This window comes from Pinus tabuliformis, chromosome Q (assembly GCF_031772625.1).
Source record: "Pinus tabuliformis cultivar Carrire ecotype Pingquan chromosome Q, CPIR1, whole genome shotgun sequence".
Lineage (NCBI taxonomy): Eukaryota > Viridiplantae > Streptophyta > Pinopsida > Pinales > Pinaceae > Pinus > Pinus tabuliformis.
Genome location: NC_142296.1, coordinates 523,853,627 through 523,879,669, shown reverse-complemented (window position 1 = coordinate 523,879,669; position 26,043 = coordinate 523,853,627). Strand labels below are relative to the sequence as shown.

Here is a 26,043-nt window from a genome sequence, read left to right as displayed (position 1 = left end):
CCACAGAAAAGCGAAACAAAATTCTAACAGAATCACGACAATGTCTCGGATACAAAATTCATCATTATAAAATTAAAAAACTAATAAAAGTTTGAAAAACACAGCCCAAAAAAAGTTATAAAACTGAAAATAAAGAATATACAGAATTTATAAATAACAATAAAAACTTTGAAACTGAAAATAAAGAATATACAAAATTTATAAATAACAATAGCATATTAAAATCTGCAGTTTAAATTTAATTCTGAAATTCTGAATTGATCTTAGCCATGTGGAGCAAAACCTGTTTCATATCCACCGGTTTGTTCTGCATAAGCAACAGAACTATCTGTGCTTCCATAAACTATGGGTGTAGGAACCCCATAGTTAATGGGGAATCCAACATAACTGCCACTCCCACTCCCACTCCCACTGCCACTGCCTCCATATCCAGCAGAGCTATCTGTGCTTCCATAAACCATGGTTGTAGGGACCCCATAGCTAATGGGAACTCCAACATAGCTACGATTATTGTTCATAAAAGTAGTGTTATCATAATTACCTCCACTGAATGCAGGTCCATATCCTGCACCACTTCCATAGTTAGGAGTATTGTACCCAGTAGGTCCATACGAAGAGTAACCATAACTACTGTTCACTGGAGGAACAAGAGTTGAATTGAAGCCGTGGGCATTGCTGGCACCGAAATTACCTTCTCTACCATTAGGGAACACCTTGGGAATTGCTTGTTTGACTTCTACCATCTTTCCATTGAGCTGATGAAAAGGATTTTGTAGAACTAAAGCCACAGCATTTTCTGAGTCATAGATGATGAAGCCAAACCCTCTAGATGCTTGAGTTATGGGATCAAACATTACAGCTGCATGGATAATTGTGCCAAACTGTTGAAAATAATTTCTCATGTCATTCTCAGTGACAGTAGGTGCTAAGCCACCCACAAATATTTTCTTTGTCCTGCTTTGGCCACGGCTACCATTACCAGCTGTATTGCTCCTATGCTGCTCATTTCTGGAAATTGCCTTTTTAACCTCCACCTATGTTTTTGATAAAAAACAAAAAATGTGAACAAAGTCATATTTGTAAAAACATCTTCAAACTGATCAAGAGAACAAAACAGAAAGGCAAGTTACCATTCGGCCATCAATGTTGTGCTTTTCTAAGAGAACCCTGTCTGCCACAGCTGGATCTGCAAAGACAATAAAGCCAAATCCCCGCAGCCTGCCTGTGATCCTGTCCTTCTTAATCTCTACTTCCAGGACATCTCCAAAGTTGCTGAAATAATCTTTCAATCGTTCCTCTGTTGTGTACGATGTTATCCCACCAATGAAGAGCTTCCCCTGCTCTGAATCCATATTAAAGCACTGCCTACACACAATCCATGTCATGAAAACATAAAATCTGAATTATACAAAACACATACGCAAATAATCGCAGTAAGAGAGTAATAGAGAAAGCGACTTACCGAACGTATTAAACGTACAAATACAGAACTATTGTAAAAAATCCAATTTGTGAGCTAATTCCCAAGTAATAGTGCAGAGACAACCCTAAAATCTGATTCGCTTAAATACCAAAACGCCACAAATTGAATCCTGTATCGAGGCGCGGACTGTGGAGGATCGTCGATGCTTGAACAACTTTTTAGTCAATAGGGTGCGCCTATATATATAAAGAGCGTGGCCACATGATAAGATGTCGGTGTGCCGACGTGCCCATTAACAAGTTTCTGGTCGGTTAAATAAGGAAGTTTTAAATTTAGAAGGTAGAGTGCTTGTTGACAGTAACTAAGGTTTGGAATTAATTAAAAGTGGTAAATTGAATTTTTTTGGGGAAAATTTTAATATGAAAAATTATATATAGATTGTTGAGTAGTTTATTTTCAGAATTAGCCAACATGGTTAATTGAATTATTATTTTTTTAATAAATTTAATAAAATTATAGTTTATAGATTGGTGAGTAATTTTTAAAAGGTGGGTAGTTAAAATTTTCATTTGAAATTTAAATTTAAAAAAATAAAAAATACAATGCCAAAATGTTTTGAATAAAAAAATCAACTTCCTATAAAGGATTTGCTTCATTGGTTAACTTATTCTAATTATTTTTTGCCAATTAAAAATAGTTACTTTTAAAATAGAATACATGTTTGGAATATTATAATAAAAAATATATTTTTTTTAATGGAAACTATAATGGTTAGGTTTATATTATTATTTTGATATTATTTTTTCATAATTAAATATAAATGAGTTTAGGTTTGTAGGTGAGTTGATTAAACTATTTTTCTTTAAATCATTTTTTTAATGTATAGTTTAATTTTTTTAATATTATATAAAGTTGAAGAAAAATTTGTTAGAATTGTGAATTTAAATTGTGTAGTTTCCATCATTTTGTTCTACAATTTTTTTTAGAATGTTGAATCTATTTATGTATTCAAAAACTCAATTTAAACAATGAAAATCACAATTAATTGTGTCACTAGATTACTAAAAAAAACCTGAACATAAAACAAAATAATTAGATGAACTTCTTTAAATATTTCACAATCCCAAAAGTTCTATAACCCAAATCCAATTGAACACCTGCAGTCTTGTTTTTTCATGTCATATATGCTTTATATACTATATAAATAAGTATTTATAGTTTGTTTAAGAATTAGCTAAAAGTAGCAAATTAGTTATTTTTTATTAAAAAAAAAGTTTAATATAATAGATATATATAGATTGTTGAGTAATTTATTTTCGAAATTAGCAAAAAAAAATGGCTAGGTTAAAATTATAATTTATATATTGGTGAGTAATTAATAAATATATTGACAAATGTAAATATATCTATTAGTAAATAGACACACCAAGTCAATCAATATCATGGTTTTGTGGTAACCGATGTTTACAATATGGTTCAATAGATGAAACTTGATATGTCGACATTCCAACATCCAGTCTTCGAAAGTCAATAACCACTGTGATTTGATTGGAAATTCCCTATTATTCAATGGTCGTGTTAGGATTTATCAGTATCAAGTATTTATGTAGTATCATGCACATCACAACATCTTGAAATATAATAGCCCCAAAACCCATTAATAGGAAATACATATCATAAATTAATCTCTTTAACTCACATATGTTTGTGATCTATCTATATCGAGGTAAAAACTTTCTAGTTGATATCTCAATCTCTGGAGGCCTAATAATTGAAGGATCGATACCTTGATATCCAACTCTCTATCTCTTGTCCTTTTAAAATTGGGCACCTCTTGCACCTAGATCTAACTCATAGTTGTTATGCAACCAACTCACAAAATAGAAGAAAAGATAGATCAATGATTAAAAACTTATCCTCTTCTAGGGGGAAACCTCCTTTACATTACATAAATGAACAATTCTAATATGATCCAAATGATAAGACCTCCTTGGTATATATAGGAGTCTAAAGGGTCACAATATAATCAAAGCCTACATAACAATAATAATGTAAGGGCACAACAATAACAATAGTGGGATTCTATGGGGCACAAAAATAACAAACATGGGGGATACATGGGCATAACAATAACAATAGGGGGCCATACTAAAACTAACAATAAGGAGAATACACTAATATTATAGGGACCTATCATGCCCCTCTCCTTCAAAAAAGTGTTGTCCTCAATGCTTGAGTAGTTCCAGATGTTTCTGTATCAAAATTCTCATCCTCACATGTGTTCTTTTAGTGGGTAACTTCTTCCACTTAATGAGATACTTTGAAATTAATCGATTTCATAGCCATTAGGTTCTTGTTTCCGTGACTGCTCAAATTCAAAGATGATTTTTCCTTCTTCATCAAGTTTTGGCAACACTGTTTCAACTAGGATATTGTCATTGATAACCTTCTTGAAGCATGAAACATGGAAAACTGGGTGTACTTAAGAAGATGCAAGAAACTCCAATTTGTATTCCATAGTACTAATCTTTTGCAACACCTTGTAGGGACCATAATACTTGGGTGATAATTTATTATCCTTCTTAGCTTGCTTGAGGGACATTTGTTTGTATGATTGTAACCGTAAAAATACCCATTTTCCTACATGAAAACTTCTTTCACTTTGATGTTGATTTGCTTGTTGTTTCATTTGATTATGTGCCAGAGTGAGGTTATCCTTTAAGAGTTGCGTAACTTGTTGTTGATGCTCAATGTGATCTTCTAATGCTTGAACCTTATAATTTTCTCTTAAAGATGATATGATGGATGTTGGATGATATCCATAAATTGCCATAAATGGGGTCATTTTTGTTGTAGTATAGAAAGAAGTGTTATACCACCATTCATCTAGAGGTAACCACTCGACCCATTATGTTTGTTTATCGGATACAAAGCAATGAAGATATCCTTCCAAACATTTGTTCACTATCTCAGTTTTCTCGTCAGATTGAGGATGATAAGATGAGATATGAGATAATTTAGTACCAAGACAAGAAAATAATTTCGTCCAAAAATTTCCAGTGAAAATGGGATCTTTGTCACTTACAATGACCTTCAGGTTTCCATGTAGCTTTTGCATTATTTCCATAAGTGCAGTAGCAACTGTATTGGCTTTAAAAGGATGAGATAATGCACAAAAGTGCGCATACTTGTTAATTATATCACCTACCACCATGATCACACTCTTTCCTTCAGATTTTTGTAAACCTGTGATAAAATCCATTGAGACCTCCTCCCAATGTTGACTTGGAATAGCTAGCGGTTGTAACAAACACGGGGTCTTAATTCCTTCAACTATAGTTTGTTGGAAAACCAAACATTTTGCCACAAAATTTTGAATATAAGATTTAAGGCCATCCCAAAAAAATTCCATCTTGACTATGTTGTAAGTTTTTAAAATCGTGAGTGCCCTCCTAAGGGGGAGGTGTGCAATTCCAAAAGAATATTTTTCTTGAGTTGGGAATTCTTACAAATATATAAGCGATATTTATACCATAATGAATCATATTTCCAGCTAAATGTCTCAGATGTATTGGGATCTTACTACAAATTTTGAATGAGTTTCCACACCTCTTCATCATTCTTCCATTCATCCCTTGCATGTACTATTGCCAACATTTCATTTTCATAAATAAGTTTGTGTAAATAATTTCCTTTTATTGGACAACTTTCAAAAGTAATGGGTCTTCCTTCTTGTATTAATACAACACCAATTCCATTTCCTGAGGCATCACATTCCACAATAAAGGTTTTTGTGAATTCTGACGTTGCTAAGACCGATGCTTGGCCTTCCGGAGTCTAAGAAAATTCATCTTTCTTCAGTAATGTTGTTAGAGGTGCTGCTATTCTCCAATAATTCTTAACAAAATTACAATAATACCCTCTCAACCCAAGAAATCCATGAATATTCTTTATGGTTGTGGGGGTTTTCCATTCCTTAATGGATTTAATTGTGTTAGGTTCTACCTTAACACCCTCATGAGATACAATATGACCCAAATATTACGCCTAATGTACTCCAAAGAAACATTTGGATTTTTTTCCATATAATTATTTCTCCTCCAATAGTTTGAGCACCCTGTCAACATGTTGAACATGATCCTTCCAAGACTTGTTGTAGATTAGTATATCATCAAAAAATACTAACAAAATTTTTCTAATGAAGGGTTTGAAAATGGAATTCATCAAACCTTGAAATGTGGAAGGTGAATTAGTAATGCCAAAAAGCACGACCAAAAATTCATAATGACGCTCATGAGTTTTGAATGTTGTTTTTGGAATGTCCTCCATCTTCATTCTAATTTTTTGATATCCTAAACGAAGATCCAACTTGGTGAAGTAAATTTATCCATGTAATTCATCCAAAAATTCATCAATGACAGGAATGTGAAATTTATCTTTAATAGTGATCTTGTTTAGCTCCCTATAATCCAGACACATATGCCATGATCCATCCTTCTTGTGTACCAATACTACTGGAGTAGAGAAATAACTTTGATTGGGTTGAATTATACCAGCTTCTAGCATTTCTGCAACCATACATTCAATTTCTCTCTTTTGGGCATAGGGATAACTATAAGGTATAATGTTTGGAGGAACACTTCCTGGAATCAAATGAATAACATGATCATGATAATGAATAGGTGGGAGGCCTTTGGGAGTATCAAATATCTTGAAATGATTGTCCAAGACTTTTGTAGATTTGGAGTAATGGATGATTTTGATGTTTGAACCTCCAGTGTGCATAATTGTTCAATTACGCCCCATTTTTTTCTTCATAATATTTTTCATTCCATTAGATTGATTATATTTCCTTGTTTCCATATGATACCCCTTAATTCAACTTCCTTTCCTTCCCAAAAAAAATTCAAGAAAAGTTCTTGAAAATTAAAATTTATCATCCCCAAATATTGTAACCATTGGACTCCTTATACAACATCAACACCACCCATTTGAACGGAAAGATTGGACTATTTGATACATATTCCCCCATGGTTAGCTTGATATTATGGAACTTTTCAGAGCAATTTATAGTTCCTCCATTTGCAAGCATCATTTGACACTTTGGTGTTGGATATAGGAAGCAATACAATTCAATTCCTATCTTACAATGAATAAAATTATGGGTACTACCCAAATCAATCAACACTATTACCTTTTTCTTTTTGATATATCCTTTTATCTTGAGAGTTTGAGGAGTAGTAATTCCTGCCAATGCATTACAAGATATGGTCAGATTCATTTCTTCTTTTTCTAGGGTTGGTTTCTAGTATATATGCTTCTCTTTTTATGTTTCTTGTTTCTTTTCTTCCTCCTCTTCACAATCTATGTAGAATAATTTCTTCTCAGCACACTTATGACCTTTAGTGCATTTTCTATCAAAACTGTAACAAATCCCTTTTGCTATTTTCTCCTCCAATTTGTGTGGTGTCAACCTTGTAGGTTGTGGAGGGTTACGAGAAGCAACAATTCCATATTTGTAGTTGTGAGTGGTAGACTTCCATGTTTCCATAATATTTCTTTCAACTTTTCTTGCCACCCTGAATGCCTTCTCCAATGAAATAGGTTCCCAAAGGCAAACCTCATGTTGAATGTTATCATTCAATGTCCCTATGAAGACATCAATCATATGCTCCTTTCGAATATTAGTTACCCTGATATTCAATTTTTATAAGTCCTCAATGTGCTCCATCGTTGAACCATTTTGTTTGAGATTTATCAATTCGCTAAAGAAGGTGTTTCCCTTTGTATCCTCATAATGTTCTATCATTTCCTTTGTTAAAATTGACCAAGTGACAAGTGGTTTATGAGAACAAAGCCATCGATACCATACAACTAATTTTGGTTCTAAATATAAAGTTGTAGTGTGTACCTTTTGTGTGTGTTGCACATCATGAAGATCAAAATATTGCTCCATCTGTAGTATCCATGTTACCAAATCCTTGCCATGAACTTCCTCATATCGATATTTGGAATGTGGTGGGTCTTAAACCTAACACTCGAGTCTCTAAAATCATAATTCATATTCCTTTTGTCCTCATCAATATTTTCATGGATTATATTGTCACCATTGGGAAGACTTTCTTGCAGTGACTTTGTCAATCCTTCCATCTTGACATTCATCATTGCTTCGACGTCTGCTTTTAAACCATCCTTCAAATCTTCCATGTAAGATTTTAAACCATCCTTCAAAACTTCCATGCCCCTTTTTAAGCCATCCATGTCCCCTTTTAGTTCATCTTTGGTTTCTCTTTGTGAGAGCGAAATTTGTTGTAGTTGATCGTGTAATTTTGATATATCATCTTGCAAATATTCCTGTTCATGAGTCATAGTAGATCTCTCTGATAGCTTAATGGATGTAAAATTATTTTGTTTCGGAGGCATTTTAGAACCAAATATCGATATCTATGCTTCAATATTCCCTTTGAATCACTTCAAACTGATTTTTCAAACAAAAGCTACGCAAAATTTTAAAAAATACATACTTTTTCCTTTCTTTTTAGGATCTCGATATTGAAGTTGTTGTATCTCTGTAATTTTTGATCTCCAAGTTTTTAAATTCCATCCTATGGTAACCTTATGAGTCTTCTTTCCACTACCATGAGTCAGACCAAGATTGGATTCTTCAAGATACATTTATGCCAAATATCCCACAATGACCTAATTATGTAATCTTTTAATAGAGCGAACTTGTACGGAATTCCATGTGGCATTGTTTCAACCTTCAGCTCTGAAATTGATACATGAGACGCTACAGTCTGTTTTGTTTATGTAAATCTTTACAAAATTCTAATCCGATGCTTGAAGCAAAATTTATGACAATTTTCCCTCGGTCACCTGTTTGAGACTAAATTCTAGAGCATGAAGAAACCCTAACTTCTTCAAACCATATATCTAAAAATATAGTGAACCAAGTTCTGAAATTTTGGAAAGCAGTTCACCAATATTTCAGCTCCATGTGGTAACAATTTCAGCTTCTAAGGATCGGTATAAAAAAGTTATAGTGAAAATTCCACGATGTCCTATTTGAAGCAGCAAAGCCCTAGAATCCAAAGCTTTGATACCAAATGTTATGCAACCAGCTCACAAAATAGAAGAAAAGATAGATTAACGACTTAAAAATTATCCTCTTTGAGGGGGAAACCTCCGTTACATTACATAAATGAAAAATTCTTGGATGATTCAACTGATAATACCTCCTTGGTATATATAGGAGTCTAAGGGGTCACAATACAATCAGAGCATACATAACAATAATAATGTAAGGGCATCATAATAACAATAATGGGATTCTATGGGGTCAAATATAAAACAACATGGGGGATACATGGGCACAATAATAAAAATAGGGGGATACACTAACAATAACAATAAGGGGAATATACTAGTATTGCAAGGACCTAACAATAGCTCTCCATCGACCCATGTGACTAAGGACTAAGGCTAAATTTCTAATCCTCAATTTTTCAAAATTTTTAAAACCATGTGATCAATCCCCAAAATTATCCAAGGAAATGTAGGCTTATAGAGGGGGTTTCTCATCCTTTTGTAAGGGTTGAAAAGGGATTTGAAAAGGAAATGGTATATATAAAGAAGCATGAGATTGAAAAATTCTTCACTAACCATGAAGATGTCCAAAATTATCCTTCTCACGATCTCGTATCAAGCGTTTATTTGAGGATTCAAAGAGGCCATTGTTCAAATCTTACCCCCATTTGAATCCTTCATGCATTTTCATCCAAACCAGGTCAAGAGTTCTTTATTGAACTCTATAACACTTTGCCTTAGATGTTACAAGAAGGTTCCTTCTCTTGAGCATGCACCTTGCAATCAAGGTTTTGAATCTTACATCTAAATATGTACCTTGAAAAAACCTTATAATATTTGTAGTATACTTGGGGCTTCTCTTTCCTTACCAATAAAGGCCTAGCTTCCTGATTAACGCTCACTAAGATCTTTTCATAACCAACCAACCATCCTAGCCCTCCAAGAGACTAAGGTGGTTAACCTTCCTTGTATACTTATTCATAAATTATTATATAATAAAGACCGAAAACAATCAAGAACATTAACAATAACGAAGACTAAAGTCTGACAGTCTTATTCTCCTAAAAACATATCATTAGGGCACATGAAGATCCAAAAGTAGGCATATGAATGTTATACATCCATTGCAACCAGATTTACCCTTTCATATTATAAGTAAACATCCCAAATACCATATTGTCCATTTAGGATACAAGCACATAAGTATACACATTTCATCTATTGGACATAATCATTCAATATTTTTGACCATGTAAATAATAAAATTGTAAATATTCAAGAAGATGAAGATGAATTGAACCTCATATAGTGAACCAATGAGTAATATGAGTTGTTTAAGTTTTATTAATATATAATGGAAAATAAATCACTTGGGAGTTACCTCTGACATGGTATCAAAACTAGTCAAACTCCTATCCCACTCAAAAACATCCCTAGTCTCTAGCCTATCAAGTTTTCCATTCTGGTATGTTAGCTTTGCCCATGAGGTAGAAAAAGCCCCTTGTCAAATCCATTGTAGCATATAGTTCTAATTTTGTAAATACATTTCATTTCTTCCTATGCCAATTTCTCTATAGTTTTTTCATTGTCCCTCATCTTTGAAATTTTGAGTAGGCAACATTTAAAACCCTAGGCTCACTCTCCTATGTATCCATCTACTGTTGTGATTTGGTAGTTGTCTCACGGGTTCAATTCGTTAATCTACACATTCAAACCATGGTCGTTAATAATCCCTCGTAATTTTTTTTTCTTCATTCACATCCTACATTTCTCATGTAGAGAAACCTTCTATCCCTTCTCATGAATATGTAATCATGGGCCAACCTAAAAATGAATCCATAAGTAGAATCATGCCCCCAAATGATGGTAATGGATGAAAAATTCAATTCCATGATAGTTGTCAGGTGTTTATTCCCTTGGAAAGGAATTTCTCATCATTTTTGGTAATAAGAGTAGAGGCAAGGTTGACATTTTGGTTGACATGGCCCAAGCCATTTTATTGCTAGCCCATTTTTTCAAGCATTGGCATAGAACAATAATGTTATTTGAAATTGTTAAAAATAATAACAAGAAATTCCAATTTAGTCTGTCCTTAAATTAAAATTGTAATTCTATTCTCATAGCAACTAGTAATAGTTAATTAAGTTAAATTGATTTAATTGACTTAGGAATTTTGAGTTGGAAGTCTATATAGAGTCATGTAGAGTGATCCCTAAATTTTAGGGGCCCAGGTTGAGTTCTTTGGAGTTGTAATTAGATAAATCAGTCTAACTGAGTTATAGTCAGTTAAGCTAGTTCTAAATGTTGGAGGAACTAGTAGAGGTCTAGTAGTGGATTAGTGCACCAGTGCATCAACTAGTATGACACTAGTTAACTGAAGATTCACTCACAAATAACTCATGCATGTCAGTTCAGAGGAAGACCCAGTTGAGACTAGAGTACAGGGACAGTGTACTATCAGTTGTATAATTTTTCGAGTTGTACATATGGTGAATGCAATCAGTTGAGGACATAAGTTTGGATTGCATAGTTATGGAGGAAGGATTTCCCAACTAAATATGGGTTGATTCTATAAGGAATTGCGCAAGGAAGTAGGGGCTTGGCAGGCAACAAAATTGGCTAAGTGTTGGCTAGAGCGAGCTTGTGAGGTAGAGAGTTAGATCATACTTGTGGAGGGATTGTTCTAGTGTGAACAAGCATTTTATTTTCATCTCATATATTTTGGTTAATGCAATATAGATAGTTGGGTTTTTGAGTAGTTTCATTCCCTAGATAAATATTATGTTATGTGAGATTGATATTCTTCCACTTTCTGATTATTGTTTTCATCGATCCTTATTGGTTTCCGTTGTAAAGAGTAGAGTAAATTCTTGTCTTATGTTTTAGTATATCACATGAGTTGTTGAATATAAAGAAAAAAATATACATCGTATCATAGCTAAAGACAATATAGAAGAGGATATTTCGAGTTTGTTGTGTAGGTGAAAATCCAATTTGTAGTTCATACTTCAGATCAACAATATGTTTTTCTACGGGTTGCGACTTGAGTATGCCTTGGAAGGCATCTCGAATTACATAACATGGGAGGACAAGATGGAAGCAGTGTTGGAAGACATTGGCCTCAAGGAATTCATTGATCAAGACATTCCTAAGCCTCCAGCATCGTATGGCAAATATCTGGCTGAATGGAGAAAGTGTGTGGAAAAGGCGAGGCAGATTATCCTTAAGGGAGTTCAATACCACATCGTCTCGAGTCTCCATGAAAAGGAAACTCCATACTTAATGTGGAAGGCATTGACAGACCTATTTCAGAATGGCAGTGACCATAGGAAGTTGGCACTGAAGGAAAAACTCAGAAAGATCAAGATGGAGAAGGGTGACTCAGTTATGAAATACTTGACCAAGTTCACTCATTGTCATGATGAGTTTGGAAGTGTTGGGATTGCTATTTTTGAGGATGATATGGTGAGCCTAGATCTTCTAGGACTCCCAAAGTGTTGGCACAGTTATCAGGACTCTATCAGTGGGAGGGAGAAGCTTCTAAATTGGGAATGGTTGTGGTTAGATTTTGTACAGGAAGAGATTCAGAGGAGCACCAGAGACGGATCCTCATCAAAGACTGATAATGAGGAAAATTGTGCCTTGGAAGGTAAGGAAAAGAAATGGAAGGGGAAGGCATCCCATTCCAAACCAGATTCTTGTCATGGAGGAAAGAAGAAGGACATGTTGAAAGTCAAATGCTTTCATTATCATGAGCTGGGACATTTTGCTACAAATTTTCCACTCAAGAAGTCCAAGAAGAAGTCCTTAGGAGGAGCGACAGTTGAGGCTCTCATCTCACAATTCGAATTGGACTTTACCCTCATCACATGCATAGTGTCATCAATGATGGGTAGTGCATGGTACCTAGAAAGTGGAGCTTCTTTCCACATGATTAGTAACAAGGAGATCTTTAGTGACTTGGAGGAGAAGGATCCCTATATGCATATTGAGATGGGTGATGATGGGAGGTATAGTGCTACCTGGTTTGTACAATTACCTTTCATAGGGAGTCGGGTGCTCCCCTCACTTTGAAAGATGTTATGTATGTTCCTGATTTGAAGAAGAACTTGGTATATTTTTCCATGTTGGAGGATAGAGGCTATGATGTGATATTTAGTAAGGGAAAGGCGATTCTTCATCACATAGCCACGGGACAGGTAAAGAGGATAGGGATTCAGGTAAAGAATCTCTACAAGTTGGAGGTAGAATATTGTGCTACCTTGAGCATGAAAGCAGAGAAGGTGCAGAGCTGAGACATCAGTGAGTTGTGGCACAATCGTCCAGGTCACTTGCATCATGGCGTTTTGAAGATCATGTAGCAAATTTCTATTGGTCTTCCCAAAGGTACACTAGAGCAAGTTGACACATGCAAGGGGTGTACTTTGGGAAAATTCACCAAAGCTTCCTTTCACAACAAAGATAGTCGAGCACAGGTGATTGTTGATTGATTCCATTCAGTTGTGTGTGGACAGTTCTTGACAACATCTATGGCCAAGCACAAGTATTATGTTATATTTGTTGAAGATTTTTCTTGTAAATGTTAGATCTTTTTCATGTAGAAGAAAGATAAAACTTTTGGAAAGTTTTGTGAATTTAAAGCATTGGTCGAGAAAGATATTGGAAGGAACGTTAAATCTCTCAAGAGTTATAACGGTGGAGAGTATGTGTCAAATGAGTTCAAAAACTTCAGTGCGGCAGAAGGGATTAAATGGGAGTTTACAGCACCCCATAACCCACAACAGAATGGGGTGGATGAAAGGAAGAATATAAGCATTGTAAGGGAAATACGAGCAATATTGCATGATCAAGGCCTACCACTACACTTGTGGGTTGAGGCATGCAACCTAGTTCTTTATTTTCAGAACATAAGCCCTCATTGGATTCTTGGGATGAGTACACCAGAGGAGGCTTTCTCAAGGAAGAGACCAGATGTAGGTCACTTCAAGATTTTTGGTTCATCAGTATATTTCCATGTGAACAAAGATGCACGGAAGAATATTGAGCTTATATCAAAGTTGGGGATATTTGTGGGGTAAATTGATTCACCTCACAACTATTGGGTGCACCTGCCGACCAAGAGGGTGACAGTGGTTCGCAAGGATGTCAAATTCGATGAAGAGAAGGCCATGATATTTTCCCTTGAGAGGGAGCTTCATCTACATGCGGTTGAGGATATTTTGGCTCCTAAGGAGGAATCTCAGATTGATGTGGAGCATCTACATGTAGAGGATCTGGGAGTGGAGACATCCACTCAGACAAAGTCTTCCAGAGATGGGAGAAATCACACGAGAGAGGATATTAGGTTATTGCAGGATGCGAAAGAGAATGTGGGAGCACCCACATCACAACACAAGTAGAGGAGGTCACGTAAGAGGTACACTGGATACATGGCTCTTATGAGTGAATGTGTTGAGACAAAGCCATCTTATTTTGAGGAGGAAGTGCAACAACTGGTTTGGGTTGATGCCATGGTTGAGGAGTATGACTCCATTGTTAAGAAAAATGTTTGGGATGTGATCCCAAGGCCAGCGGACAAGTCAGTGGTGTGTTCCTAATGGCTTTACAAGGTAAAGAAAGTAGCGGATGGTAGTGTGGAGAAACAAAGAGGGGATTGATTATGATGAGACCTTTTCTCATGTTGCAAGGTACTCATCAACCAGATCCATTTTGGCACTATCAACGCAGATGGGTTGGAAGATACATCAAATGGATGTAAAGATAGCCTTCCTTAATGGCATGATTGAGGAAGAGGTGTACATTAAGAATCTTGAAGGTTTTGAGACCTTTGACTGAGAGTCGCATGTGTGTCGACTCAAGCAAGCATTGTATGGGTTGAAGCAAGCACACCGTGCTTGGTACACTAGGATTGATAGCTACTTCACCAGGTTGGGCTTCACAAAATGTGAAGTGGATGCAAACCTGTACCATATTGTGGTGGAAGGTAAATTCTTGATTATTGTTTTATATGTCAACAATTTGATTATGATAGGTGATGATAAACTGATCAAGTCTTGCAAAGAGGATCTTGCAAGAGAGTTCAAAATGAAGGACTTGGGACTCATGCATTAATTTCTGGGCATGGAAGTATGGAAAGGTGATGGGGAAATTTTTGTCTCTTAGGGAAAGTATTCCAATGAGATACTAAAAAGGTTCGACATGGAGAGCAGTAAACCCATGGAGACTGCTCTAGCAAGTAACTGGAGGAAGGAGGATGCTACTTCGGGTGAAGTAGAGGAAGCTACAATTTACAGGCAACTTGTGGGTTCACTCATGTATTTGGTGAACAAATGACCGAACATGTGCTATGCAGTTAACCAGATTAGTCAAGCGATGGTTAGGCCAACCAAGCTGTATTGGAAGGCAACCAAGCATGTGTTGAGATACCTCGAAGGCACTACTCAGTATGGATTATGGTACATATGGACAAAGGGAGTGAAGCTTCAAGGCTTCACCAATGTAGATTGGGTAGCTAGTCCATATGATAGGAAGAGAACATTAGGAGGGATCTTTAGTATTGGTTGAACAATTTTTTCTTGGTACAACATGAAACAAAGATCATTTGCACTCATTTTAGCAGAGGTAGAGTACATGACTGCTAGTCAAGCAGCTTGTGAGGCCATCAAGATGAGCAAGATTTTAGTTGGTTTGTTTGGTCAACATATGGATCCAACTGTGATTTACTGTGATAATCAGAGTTGTATCAAACTCTCTGAAAATCCAAATTTTCATGATCAGTCCAAGCATATTGATATTCGATATCATCACCTTCGATATTGTGTGTAGAGGCAGATTATGTTGTTGGAGTACATTCCCACAGAGGATCATGATGTTGACATTTTGACAAGGCATTATCAAGATGTAAATTCGAGTTTCATAGAGATAGTATCAGAGTAGCTGATAATCCATTTCTTGTTGAGAGGGAGTGTTAAAAATAGCAACAAGAAATTCCAATTCAATTTTTCCTTGAATTAAATTGTGAATTAAAATTGTAATTATATTCTCATAGAAACTTGTAATAGTTAATTAAATTAAATTGACATAGGAAATTTGAGTTGGAAGTCTATTTAGAGTCATGTAGAGTGATCCCTAAATTTTAGGGGCCCAGGTTGAGTTCTTTGGATTTGTAATTATATAACTTGGTCTAACTGAGTTATAGTTAGTTAAACTAGTTCTAATTGTTGGAGGAACTAGTAGAGGTCTAGTAATGGATTAGTGCACTAGTGAATCAACCAGTACCACACTAGTTAACTAAAGATTCACCCACAAATAATTCATGCATGTTAGTTCAGAGGAAGACCCAGTTGAGAGTAGAGTGGGGACATTGTATTATAATTTGTATAATTTTTCGAGTTGTACATATGGTGCATGCAATCAATTGAGGACCTAAGTTTGGATTGCGCAGTTATGGAGGAAGGATTTCCCAATTAAATATGGGTTGATTCTCTAAGGAATTGCTCAAGGAAGTAGGGCCTTGGTAGGAAAAATAATTGGCTAAGTGTTTGCTAGGGTAGGCTTGTGAGGTAGAGAGTTAGATCATACTTGTGCAGGGATTGTTCTAGTGTGAGAAAGCATTGTAGTTTCTTCTCAAATCATTTGGTTAATGCAATATAGATAGTCGAGGTTTTGAGAAGTTGCTTTCCCCAAACAAATATTGTGTTATGTGTGATTAATGTTCTTCCTCTTTCTGATTATTGTTTTCATCGAGCCTTATTGGTTTCTGCTGTAAATAGTAGAGTAGATTCTTGCCTTATGTTTTAGTATATCACATGAGCTGTTGAATCTAACGAAAAAAAATCTATGGAAATTTGTTGGAAAGGGACGTATCTAGGAATTGTATAAGAGGTTTTTATATTTGGATTGTCAAGCATGGAATTTTAAAGTTTTTGATATAAATTTTATTGCATGGATTTCATATTTCCATTAGATTACAAAGCTCAAGAGAAGATTGTTGCTAAACCATTCTTTTCATTTGCAATGCAGTTTGTACCATTGGATTGATAATCAATGTTGATTACTTTGAAAAGCACATGATACACACCTCTTAGAATGTTCTGGCCCCCTCCATTACCTTTGCTATTATATTTATGTCTCCTGGTACATCCACTTGCATTGCATGCCCATTGAGTATGAGAGTGTTGATATCAGTTTAAATATACTTATTTTTTGTAAAGTTATATTAGATTTATTTTACCATATATTATTGTTGCAGATATTTTGTTATGTTTGAATATGCATTTCTTATCTCCATTATTAGCATAGTTCTCACTAGAAACGAGAACCATCGAGAAGGGTTCAGAGAGATCAAACGCACACTCATTTTTAATGACTTGTGAAAAGGCATATATGAAGGAGAGTAAGACAACGCACCTACCAAGCCCACATCAGATAAGGAGCTATATTTTTGGGAGAACAAGGATAAAAAATATTATGCCGTGATTGTTGCTTATATAAGTGAAGAGGTGTGTTTCCACATAGTTTCCATTACAAATTATTATGGTGCATTAATTAAATTAAAGAATCCATATGAATCACACTCATAATTGCAACTTCTACAAATGGTGGTCAAACTCTCCAACCTTAAGCTGAAAGATGATGATCCATTGGAATTAACCTATGAAATTAGAGCCATAATTCATGATATAAATGCCACTAGAGTGAATATAGACATTTCTCTCACAACCTTCGTCAAGATTCTCTACCTTTCACACTCTCACTATCTTGAATCTCTGCAAGCTAGTGACCAACTCAAGTCCATTACTTTTGACTCTCTGATGGAGAAAATTGTAGAATAAGAGAAATGTTTTGGGAAGAGGAAGACAACAACTCATTCCCATGAAGAAGAAGTCTACCTTGCTACGAAAGGGAAGAATCAATCACATCAATCTCCTAAAGGAAGTGGTAGTGGAAGAGTACATGGAAGAAATAATTTTAGAGGTGGGGGGGAGGGGTAAACATAATCAAGAAGAAAGATCCTATCTTCACCACATTGGTTGTGGAAGAGATGGGTGTGATGCATCAATACACAAAATCCCTAGGAGAGAATCAAGGACAATAGAAACGAGAAAGAAGTTAAAGATAAAATAATAGATCCAACTAAAGGTAAAGCACCTAAATCTACTCATTATATTGTTTCCCATTGCAATATTGTAGTAAATGAATATTTATTTCACACTTCATTTGCTTCTTCAAGAGAGGCATGGATGCTTAATATAGGTGTAACATGCCACATGAACCTTCTTTAATTTAAGCTTTAAAGAGCGAGAAGTTGAAGTCCCACAAGAAATCTAAGCAAGAAGGAGCCAAGTATTTTATTTTAGCTGCATCAACGAGAGGCATAATATGATTATTGACTCATAAGAAAAGCACCAATACAAAGTACAAAATTTTTGATGAAAAATAAAATACTTCTCTGAACATTTTATAACTCAGAAAAAGTTAGATGCTCACTTTATTTTTCTACCTGTATTATTAAAGATGAAACAAACAAAACAACAAATTAACTTAACTAATTCTAACCCTATCCTAACTAGATGAATGGAAACATGAATAGGTATATTCATACTTCCGGTGTAACCATTCAAGTATTTTATTTCCTGGCACATGTATGTACTGGTCAAATATCAGTAACAAAAATACAGTTATAATTAAACCAACAAAAATAAATCGGAATGAAGTATGTATACCTCTTGCTAACATATTTACAAGAAGAAACTTATTTACAAGCATTCTCTACTGGAAAGTTTCCTCTAACCAAATCTCTATGGGATCATAAAAATATGGATGACTATTCATTAGAGATAGGAGGAAGTCAAATGGGGGATATGTTTAACAACTATGAAACAAGTCATTAGCGATCTTTGTTAGAACTGAATCTTCTAAACAACTTTTAAATGTATAAATAAAATTCATATGGGAGCTTGATGAAATGACCAAAAGATCATTGGTTAAATTAAGGGGGTGGACATATTGGATCAATCCATTCAAAAGAGATGATTCAGGTTGAAAATGTACTATAGAAGGAAAAGTAAGTTGATAAGATATGACCATCAAATGGAATTGGAATATTAATAGCTCTTGATGGTCTTGATTTACATCTTGTGATTCATTTTCACATTCTAGCAATGTACATTGCAAATATTGGACATCTAATTGGTCAATACGCCAGTAAATGAAATCTAAAATTCAAAAAATACAAGAAGAAATCAAATTTGAAATCAACCAAAATAAATGAAGGAAAATTTATAAAATCAAATTATAATTTACAATATTGTTACAATTAAAGTCACAACACAATTGGGACTGATTTGAAACAAATTTCTTCTCATAATAAATCACCAAGATAGTACAATTACAATGGTCATCAACATCAACTTGTGAAAGAGGGAAAGAGTCAAGAATATGAATATGAGTGAGAACTTGATCGTCATAAGAATAAAAAATTGGGATGGACGCTGGAATGTTGAAATCACAAAAAATATTAATTATTTGAAAATGAGAACTAATTGGAACAATTCCTAAATTGGAGTTTTCTTCATTTTCAAATATGATTTGACTTTGATAATGAGGATTTAATAGGGAGTAAGATAAATCAACATCCTAAATGTCAAGGTAATCATCAAAAATGACTTCGTGACATTCAATAAATTATCTTCATTCACATACAATGCATCAAAACAAGGAGTATTGAGCACATTTCATCAATATCGGAAGAATGATCAATAATTGTCTCTCTACCTTGATAAAAACTAATAGGAAATTCATTTATATCACCCTCTCTATTATCTGGAATAATATTAATGAAAAATTTAGATGAATTTCTATCAGCAAAAATATCAGGATAAAGAGAGAAATGAGAGTTAGAGGTCATGAACCCAAAAATATGTCTATTTGCAGACTCTTGTGCATTTTTTCCATTATAAATTTTAGATTCTTGATCATTCACTTGGCTAATTTGGCTTTGATGAAGACTATTGTTTGGTTGCCTTGAATTTTGCATTTGATAAACATGATAAAATTCAGAAATCTCTGGAACGAATTGTACATTGTTGGAATCTTCAATTTTTGCTTGTGGTTTCTAATTTATTAGCTGATTTTATGATTTATTTCATACTGATTTTTAGATTTTGAGGCATTTGGTTCTTCAAATATGTTGTTGGTATCTTCTTGTAGTTGATTACCAAATTCTTCCAAGCTTTGTGATTGTGATTCATTAACATGTGGGAGCACATCAAAGTCATTAATAATGTTGTAGGAAGTGTGCACTAAATGTAAGAATTTGTCATACATGGCTGAGGCAACTTCATCATGATTAGCATGCACCTCCATATCAGAATTTTCGATCATGTAAATAGAAGTTGAAAAATATTCATAAAAACTTGAAATTTTCTCATGTGGATTAGGAATGCAAGGAAGAGAAACTAGTTTTATAAATCATCATGTTATTAAATTGAAACTCAGCAGGGAAATGTTCAAACTGAAATTGAAACCAAATTAATTTGAATCTGATGAAAAATTCATCTAAAGAATCACCTTCAAATCAATGAAGAGATTCAAGTTGGTCACATACATGTTCGTAATCATATATTGAAAAGCATGTAGGAAAAATTTTAGAAACTCGTCCCAAGTGAAAATGGAGGCAAATGGTAGAGAATTACACCAGTTTTTCGCCATTCCTATCAAAGTGAGAATAAATGTATTGCACATGACACCTTCATCAATATCAAAATTATTACAATTTAAAATAAATTGAAGGACATGTTCATAAGCAGAGGCATTTTTCTTACCCTTGAACTTCATCTTTGACAAGAGTTTTACTACCTGAATTGGACTTGAAGTCCAATAAAGCAACTCCAAAGTGGTCTCTTAAAAGGAGCCATTGAAATAAGATAAAACTTGGAGAAGTGGTTGTGGCAATATGTTCCTTGAGAATTCAAGGACGTGTGTCTTCTGAGACCGTGTACTACATGAGTGGGTCGAACCAGTGACTCAATCAAGTGGTTGACCAATTGCCAATTGGTGGATTGATTTGGAATTGGTATCTTATCCCCACATTTGTTGTGGAGATTATAGATGACCATTTCAACCTGCACCTTGGGCGTGGTTGCACGTCTCTACTCATGGTATATTCAATCATTTTTGTCTCAACTTTCTTTAATTTTGGAAGTTTACTTGTTGGTTTTTTCATGGTTATATGTTCTATTGTTGTTTTATTCTAGGGTTAAGGAGAGTGGTAGGAAATTAATTTCCTAAAGTTGGTGCTAGATATTTTCCTCTTTCCTACTAGTTCCATTTGGTGCTCGCCCTCTATTTATAGACATGCTCTTTATTTTTGGCACTCAATCTTTTCCGATTTCTAGGGCTCGTCTGTGAATTTTCCTACTATAGAATTTCCCTCTTGTTTTATGCTCATTATGAGCTCCTAGACTCGATAATGAATGGGAAACTACCAAGATGGGTCAACGATCATAAGTTTTTTAAGGGTTTAAGCCAGTTTTTTTATTGTTTTTTTTACTTTTGTATGGCTAAATATCGTGATTATTGAGTTATTTTCCTGGTGGTGCCTTTTATCTATGAAGTTTTACTAATCTTGGGTTCCTGGGTCTAGATCTGTTGGTTTTCACTGACTTGGAGTAGTAGTGGTCCTTATGGCTTATGTGGAGACTGTGGATTCTGATTTAGTGAAACCCATTAGGGGTTCCATTTTTGTGTCAAACAGTCCAGTGGCTGCAAGCGGGAGTTTCATACAGTCCTCCTGGGTTGTGGGTGCAAGTTTGAACCCCAAAAATGGGTTATCTTGAAACCCTAGTCGTTTGGTTCTGAGGGTGTCCAAATTTTTTCCACATGTTCATTTATGTTGCCGATGTTGACTTGTGTTTGGTTTCCTCCCTTGGCGGAGTTACCACATCTGGCATCGGCTAGTGGTATTTCTCACTCTTTCCTTAGTTTTATTAATGAGGGGTTTTTCGAACTATCCAAACCAATTCTTGGGGGTTTTAATGGTGGCGGTTTCATTTTTCTTGGTTCGAGTGGTGTCTCCTCCACTTTTTTCTTGCCTTAGAAGTTGAATAATTTTGGGCATGTTGAGGTTTTTGTGTTGGGGACTTCAAACATCCCAACTGATCGCCCTATTTTGGGGTGGTTCCTTAGACCTTTGTCAATTAGGAAGCACCTGTTGTGGATCATCCTCTTGGTTTAGGACTGGAAGTATCAGCTCATGGGGTTTTTGGTGATGAGAAACAAGAGGAAGGGGTATCAGGTCTTCCATCCAATGTAAAAAATAAATGTGTGGGTCGTGCTTTTGGGCATAAATTTAGACTTGGTACCATCATGGAATGGTGTGGCAGGTGCATCACACCTGTGGTTTTTGAGGCTCCTGATGTTTTCCTCCTAGCCATGGGATGGATCCAATTTTAATTTAAGGCAAGTCAATTTGTGGGTAGAGTTACAAAGGATGTGTGGTCCATTGATTCCACTATGGTGATCTTTAAATTCTAGACGCCTCTTTTTGACGCCTACAAGGAGAGGATAGAAGAAACCCCTGTGTGGATTCATTTTCCAGGTTTTCCCTCAAACATGTGGAATTATCAGAGATTTATTAAGTTGGGAAACACTTTAGGGCATTTTTTGGATGTTGATTACTCCTTTCTAGCATCTCGAGATAAGTTTGTAGCTAGGGTTTTGGTTTTCCTGGACCTTCACAAAAAATTGCATGACACTATGGATATTGGGAAAGGGGAGAGTCAGCTTCAGTATTTGGACTATGAAGGTCTATTCTTTCATTGTCAAAGATGCCATAAGATAGGGCACAAGGTGGGTAACTGTAATCTCTCTTTCAAGGGTATATCAAATGAGGGGCAGACTTCAAAAAATAAATTGATAGATGGGGTGGCCTCGGGGGTTACTCAGGGAGATCCTTCTTTAGACAGTAGTTGGGCTCGGGACACTATTACCAATGTATCTTCCATTCCATGTTCAATGTTTGTCTCTCATTTAGAACCCTTTTTAGTGGAATATCCATCACTGGATGTGGTATGGAATACTCCATCTCTGGCGGTCACCTCTGATACTGGTAATTTAGTTCCTATTTCTCTACAAAATTTACATATTAGTTCTTGTATGGAATCTTTGAGTATTGGTCTTCCTTTAAGTTTGAGTTTGGTTTCTGAAACAAAGTCTATTTTTTTATCCTTGCCCCTTTGCAAAATTCCCCTTGTACTTTTCCCTTTTTTCCAACGGACTATACATCCCCGCATGCCTATGTGATCTTGAGTTGTTCTTGGGAGTTGGGTGAGGGAAATGCCCTACACAACTTGCGATATTAGTTTTTAATATCATGATCTATTGGTCCTCCTAGTTGTTTGGGTCTCATATCTTTGTCGGAAACCTCAGGTCAAGGGAGAGGAAGAAATCAAACATTTCTTTGGAAAAGGAAAATGCTTGTGTGGAATTGGCTTCGAGTGATAAAACATGAATGGATGGGGCACTAGAGAAATGAAGGCCCTTCAAGGGGTTCCCTTATGAAAATATTTTCCTTTAATTGTTGTGGGTTGGCAAGTATGCCCAAAAAAATGGCTCTAAAGTGATTGTTCTCTCTAGAATTCTCTGATGTGGTATTTCCATAGGAAACCCTTGGGGTTGGGGATAGTGTGGTTCTTTTTTTAGATTCCTTATTGGCCTCTTGTCATTGGGTTTGGATTCTCAGAAGAATTAGCCTCAAGTTTTCTGGAGTGTTTAATTTGGCTTGGGTTTGCGGGTTACTCTTCGGATTTGGATCAATTTTTCACTTTTATCAATTTGTATGGGTTGCATGATGATCATGTTGCCTTCTAGAACTCTTTGTTTGGGATTTCCCATTTGAGATCTACTAATATTCTGTTGGGTGGTGACTTAAACTTCTCATTGGGTGATGCAGAGTCATGGGGTTCTCAAGTGAGGATGGATGTCGTGACTAAATACTTTTCTCATAAACATAATATTTTTCCATTCATTAATGTACCTCCCATTTAGCTTAAATCTACTTGGAAAAACCAAAGAGTGGGAGAGGATCAAGTAGCCAAGAGGCTTGATCAATTTTTTGTGGTTACATTGCATTCCTTCCTATTATCCATCAATGGGTGGGTTTTTGTGGACTTTCTGATCATAGTCCTATATGTTTGGAGATCAATGGGATACTTCATAAATTGGCCAATACTTTTAAAATGAATGCTTATTGGTTAAAATATGATGTTTTTTATGAGCTAGTTAAGTACAATTAGAGTCATTTTGATGGTTGAATGGGTGTCTCTATTGTAGGATAATTTCCCGTAATCTAAAACATATCAAAGTTGTGGTTGAATATTAGGCAGTTTCTATGAGGAGGGAGGAGGAAGATCTACTGGAGGTTCAAAAGAAGATAAAGGTTTTTTTTGAGTTGGGGGTTGATGGTTTTTTATCACAAGAGTCGAGTAATTCTTATCACAGACTTGTGACCAGGCAGAAAGATATATTGGTGATGAAGGAAGAGCCTTGGAGGCTCAAAAGTAGAGCCATTTAGTTGGACAATGGAAATGAAAACACAAATTTTTTCCATGCCTATGAAAAATGTATGAAATTACAAAATACCATCTAGGGGATTCTGGATGGGGAGGCGAGTGAGGTATCAAACTTTGAGGGGCTTGCTGATATGGGGTGAATCACTTCAAGGGTGTTTTTTCAGGAGCTCCAGGGGGTTAATATTGTTGAGATTATTAGGGTGGCACAATTATTTCCATGCTTTATGGATGATGCTAATAACCAAGAGTTGATGGGGGATGTTTTAGAAGTTGAGCTAAAAGAGGTATTTTCTAGCTTTTAGAAAGACGAGAGACTGAGTCCAGATGGTTGGGCTACATAATTTTTTACTTATTTACTTGAATTGGTTAGGTCTAGTTAGGTTGTGAATGATTCATGCTAGGACGGCTAAATCCTCCCCACATTTAACTTGAATTTCATTGCCCATATCCTTAGGTAATTGTGTTTATAAGGTCATTTCCTGAAGGATCAAGCCTTTTCTCTCAAAGTTTATATCTCAAGAACAATTTGGGTTTTCGGAAGGGAGTCAAATTCATGAGGCCATTAGAGTGGCCCAAGAGGAATTACATAGTACAAAGTTTTTGAAATTGAAGGGTGTTGTTTTCAAGATTGATTTATCTAAAGTATATGATAGGGTTGATTGGTCCTTTATTCAACTACTTCTTAAATAGGTGGGATTTGATATTCATTTCATATATTGGATTATGGATGCTTAACTTATGTCTCCTTTGCAGTCCTGATCAATGGCTTTGCCTCTCAATTTTTTCAAACACAGTGTGGCCTTCGTCAGGGGTGCCCTTTATCCATGCTATTTTTTATTCTTGTTGTTTAGGGTCTCAATGTTATGATTAAGGATGTGGTTCGTCGAAGGGAATTCTAGGGTGTGGTTGTTGCTCAGCTGATGTACATCACACACCTTCTAATAGCTTAAATTAACAAACAAAACTATAAATGGTAAATAATTTTGTAAAACATAACCGTTTAAAAAAAATTAAAAAAATGCAGCCCCCTCCTGCCCCACCTTGACAGCCCCAATTGTGCAGCCCCCTCCTGCCCCACCTTGACGGCCCCAACTATGCAGGACGATTGCACCCAGCTTCTTTCCCCACCCCAATGGATCACTGGAGTGGTGCGGGAGGGCTGAGCACAAGCCCTGCCGCCCCTCCCCCATGGGCCCGCTGGCAAGCACGATCGGGCCCACCACACCCACTATGGACGTAGTGGGTAAATATGGCTCATTTAAATTTTAAATTTCTAAAAAAAATAAATTTCCTTAACCCTATTGAATTTTAAAACTTGCACACAGCAGAAGGGAAACTAACATTTCAAATGCGATAATATTCTGTTGAATATGTTGTTGATAGCAATGTAGTTGCTCCACAAATTCTCTAAAGTCTTTTAGTGAACCTCGAAAAACCTTGATGTGATATGAGGAATAGTGATAATGAAATTTATGTTATAGCAGAAATTACAGAATTATTTTACCGCACGGTTAATGTGGGACTAATTTGTTTTTATAAAAACTTTAACATGTAATTTTTTGTTATGGCGATATAGGGAACTATGATAAAGCGAACATTACAGAATTGTTTTATGCATGGTGAATGTGAGATTAATTTGTTTTTATAAAGACTTTAGCATATAAATATTTTTATGGCGATATAGTAAATTATGATAAAGCGAACATTACATAATTTTTTTACCGCATGGTGAATGTGGGATTAATTTATTTTAGAAGATATAATAAAAAAAAAAAAAAAACATTCAATTGTCTAGTAAATGTTATATAGTTTAAGTAAAAAATTAATTTAGGTAAAATATTTAGTTTACAATTTTAATTTAAAGATTTAGTTTAGAAGATTTATTTCATAAGAAAATTATAGTTAAATTTTTTCAATAAATTGTAGAGGAAAATTATGGAGGAAATACATGAAATGAAATTT

The 26,043-nt window shown here is 35.3% G+C and overlaps 1 pseudogene; it reads right to left on the bottom strand.

The window, feature by feature from the left end:
- Nucleotides 1-263: 263 nt before the first annotated feature.
- Nucleotides 264-1,352, bottom strand: LOC149220508 (heterogeneous nuclear ribonucleoprotein 1 pseudogene; annotated as a pseudogene).
- Between the last annotated feature and the right edge of the window lie 24,691 nt (nt 1,353-26,043).